The sequence below is a fragment of the Manis pentadactyla genome, chromosome 14, assembly GCF_030020395.1.
Source record: "Manis pentadactyla isolate mManPen7 chromosome 14, mManPen7.hap1, whole genome shotgun sequence".
Classification (NCBI taxonomy): Eukaryota; Metazoa; Chordata; class Mammalia; order Pholidota; family Manidae; genus Manis; species Manis pentadactyla.
Genome location: NC_080032.1, coordinates 25,141,807 through 25,145,803, shown reverse-complemented (window position 1 = coordinate 25,145,803; position 3,997 = coordinate 25,141,807). Strand labels below are relative to the sequence as shown.

Sequence of the window (3,997 nt, the reverse complement as noted above, 5' to 3'; positions counted from 1 at the left end):
GCTTCCAGCCCAAGCCTGCAATTCCATTCCCAGGAGCAGTTCTGACCAATGAAGGACTTTGTGCAAGTCTTGGACTCCAGGAAAGCATCGCATGCCTGAAACTGCCCCCCACACCCTCTTCCTCTGTGGGCAGCCAGAGCACTCAGCTTATGGGGCCCCTCCTGGGAGTGGAGGGGAACGGAGTTCCTATGAGTCCCTGCATGGAGAAGCAGACGAGGCAATACACCACCACACCACTTTTTACATAATAAGCCTTCACTCTGAATTGAGTGTAAAAATTGCACAGCTAATGGGTCTGTCCTGGACCCTCCTAAAGGCTAAAACAGACCCAAGTGAAGGCAGCCAAGACTTGAGGAGCTTGTTATCCAAGGAAGGTGAAAGCTGGCTGGGCAGGCCCATCTGCACCCAGCAAAGGTTTCTCCTTGGGCTGCAAGGCAGCCACCCAGTTCCCGGCAGCCCGTCTTCATGTGTCACCATCTAAAAGCTTCTGGAGCCAGCTCTTTCTCATGTCCCTGTAGGAGGACAGACACTTCCCGGCAGCTATGGCATCTCCCTAAGTCCCATCAGCATGGTGGCTGGCTGGTCCGGGGCTCCCCAGTCTCCAGCATGGCTGACTGAATTGCACTATCAGCTGCATCCAAGTGAGAATTCTCGGGGGTTGGGGGCACTGGCCCCCCGGTGCATTGCTGCCACCTGAAGCCTGAACAAAATCAGGGTTTGCTTAGCCAGGGAGAAGGTTGCCTGGTGTCAGCCACCTTTTCACCAACTGCCATCCGCTTGGCCAGACACCACCTCAAAGGTGCAAGGGCAGGAGGGGGCTGGCCAAACAAGGGCAGGCCCAGGGCAATGTGGTGTCCACATCAGGGGGCAGGGGGCTGCTCTGGAGGAAGCCTTCTTAGCACACTTTCTCTGTCCCAAAGAGCAGAACCTGCACACCCTCCCTGAGGAGGGTCCCTGGGAATGGCTTCTAGCCTCCCTGGACACCAGTACAGCAGGGTCCACCTTCTACAGCCAGAATGAGGCCAGGCCCAGGGACCCTTCCGAGCAGGGAGGGGTGGTATCCTGCTTGCTCACTCCAGTCTGCCCAGGGGTGGGTCAACATGGGACTTCTGCCCTCTAAATACCTGCTAGACAGGCATGCACACACACATGGGCACGTACACATATGTTGATGTACATGTACATGTGTGTACACAAACACATGTGTGCACACATGCACTTACACACACATACAGCACACTCATCACCCCACATTTAGATCCAGCCCCAGAAAAGAAGCTAATTTATGTTTCCAATTATAAATATAATTACATTTCTGAATACATCAGCCTGACTGTCCCACGGTTGCATGCCTTGCCATGTGGCAAACAGAGATGAGATTCACGATTGCAGACGAGCCAGTGCTGGGAATTTTAATTTTAATTTTACTTCAAATTCAGCACCAAATAATAACAGTACTGCTTGGATGGAGCACATTTCCACATTCAATTAAAAGAGAAGCAATCGTTCTTAGTGGAGCCCCAAGGCAGCAGCCCAAGGTGGCCTAGCCCAGTGGCTGTGAAGAAAGAGGCAGCCCCAGGTGCTCAGACCCAGTCCCCGGGCAGAGTCTTGGCACTTGGGAAGGGATGCCCTTCAGAACGGAGCGCAGATGTGGGGCCCGAGGGGTCCCAGCCCATGGCCAGGCCTATGTTGGGCAGCAGCCAGAGCATGTTTCTGGGCTTCGCTGTGTCCACCAGCGCCCACTGGAGGGGGGAAGGGTTGCCGGCTGGTAAAGCCGCAGCTCCTCACCGCCGCACTGGCCAGGGAAGCAGAGCTGGCTTTGGAGGCCCTCAGACACCCTGCCCCCAGCAGGAAGCCAAGACCGTATCCTGTGGTGGACAGAGTGTCACCCCCAGGGATTGTGATACCAGGAAGGGGGCCTGGCTTGTGAGCCTGCAACCTTCTCACCCCACTGCCCACCCAGAGGGCCTGCCCTCCCTCTACGTTGCCTGTTCCCATTCACTGGCCAAGCCATGTGGTGAAGGCTGGGGCAGGAAGGCAGAGCAAGTCTCACCCAGACCCTCCTGGTGCAACAGACAGGACCGTCTAGGGCGGTGGGATTTCAGCACCATCAACAAGAAGGCAGCAGCCAGTCCCACCCCAGGCACAAGGACACACCAGCCCACAGCAGCCACCAGGACATGCGGGAATTGCCTTCCTGCTCTCCTTGGGCTGGCGCCTCCCCTGGACCACGTCTCAGCAAACGTCAGAGTGAAGACAGGTTACATTTCCCTGTAAACCAAGGAGCTCATCTTTATTTCTAGGCAATTTATTTAAGAGCCTCCTGAAATCTACTAACTTCCAGGCTGAAGACCATTAAAAATAAAATGAGTTTTCATATCAATGAAACTTGAGATCACCCCCAACCTTGGAAAGACCAGAACCGGGTGGTAGTGTGAGCTCCCGCGGGTAGAGGGGCGAGGGAGGGGCCAGCAAGAAGCTAGAACTTGAACTTGTGCTTCTGAAGGAGAAACAGCCCTCCCAGTGGGCCTGGAGGGAGCTTCCAGATGCCTGCTGAGGAAGGCCTCCTGGAGACACCTGCGCCCAGTTACCTGAGTGCCCTCCTGGCGCCCGAGCACCTGAGGTCCTCCTGGCAGATCCTGGTATCTGTTGCTGGCTTGTCCCCATGCTTTCCTGGGCCTGCACAGCAGGGACCACATCCTCTGACTGAGCCCCAACTTGAGGCGGAGTTTTAGAGCTGCCTGCACAGTTCTAGATGCTTGGGCAAAGCAGAACTGACCACATCTGCAGCCCGACCCCTCGGTGCTTCCCGACCCTCTGGTGCCCACAGGCCAACGACATAGGCCTCCGCACTCCCTGCATTTCCTCACTAGCCTGGGGGCGGCAGGCTCTCATCCTGCAGCCAGGAGCGGGCATGTTCTCATGGTGACCGTGAGGAGGAGAGCACCTAGCCTCTGTGGGGACTCTGGCCCCCCCACAGAGCTCCTGCGCTCTGACAGCCTGACCACGTGGCTCCATGAGCTGACACGTGCTGGCCCCCGGCCTAGAGCCCCTCCCCTGCCTCCTCTCCAAGCTCACTAGACACTGAGGTCAGGCCTCACTGCCAAGGAGAACACCCCCCACTCAATCGGGCCCCCCCGCCAGGACCCCTCAGGGCTCCAAGGTTTTCCTCCCAACTGTCCGCATGGGTCAGAACACGGCTCCCTGGCATGCCCCTCAGCCAGCAGCCCTGCGAGGAGAAAGGCCACGTCAGCCGGGCTCTCAGCACATTCAGCCCCCGGCACTGGGTGTGCATGGAGCCGGGTCAATAAATCTTGGCTGGGTCAGAACAACCCATGGGATTTTTGTCCTGGTTGCCGTATTTGTTTAATCCTCAGGAAAGGAGTCTGATACGACCCTGCCCCTTCTTTCCTCCTCCTGGGGAAGGGGACAGTCCAGGGGACCAAAGCTCTGTTCTCCGGCCTCCCGCTGCCTGGCCTTCCCCAGCTGCCGTCTGACGGATTTGACTCACCTTGGTGTACGGCCTTGATCTTGCCCTCAGCCCCTCTCCCCAGCTGAGTGGTACGTTTGTGCAAAGCAGAGACAGGCCTCCTGTCCAGCCCAAGCAGCAGCTGGTTCTTGCAGACAGAACAGGAAGCTGAGTGATGCAAACAGATTACACGTGCTCAAAGAGACAAGCCAACGATGACTTCTCACTATAACAGTGCTGAGCAATGCCCTCCAAATTATAATTGTCATTTTGATACCAAATAAAATTATTTTAAAGAGAAAGACTGGTGGGTTAGCAAAATCCTGAGCATTCTCATAAACACAGGAGGAGCAAACACTGGAAATTCTTATATTTCTTCCTTCTTCAGGCTGAGGCCTAGGGAATGGCACCAAGGGCACCAGAGAGATAGAGGGTGTGACAAGAATGTGGAGGGGAAGGTCCACACGTGAGCAGGAGGCCACTGTCCAGGGAGAGGGGCAGCCCCACAGTCAAGTGACCGAAATCCTC

The 3,997-nt window shown here is 56.2% G+C and overlaps 1 long non-coding RNA gene across 1 annotated transcript; it reads right to left on the bottom strand.

Moving 5' to 3' along the window:
• Positions 1 to 1,399: 1,399 nt before the first annotated feature.
• LOC118930500 (uncharacterized) lies at positions 1,400 to 3,620 on the bottom strand. The gene is made up of 3 exons (XR_008993629.1): positions 3,512 to 3,620; positions 3,102 to 3,229; positions 1,400 to 2,271 (listed from the first exon to the last, which is right to left on the bottom strand). It is a non-coding gene; the product is annotated as an uncharacterized LOC118930500 (long non-coding RNA).
• Between the last annotated feature and the right edge of the window lie 377 nt (positions 3,621 to 3,997).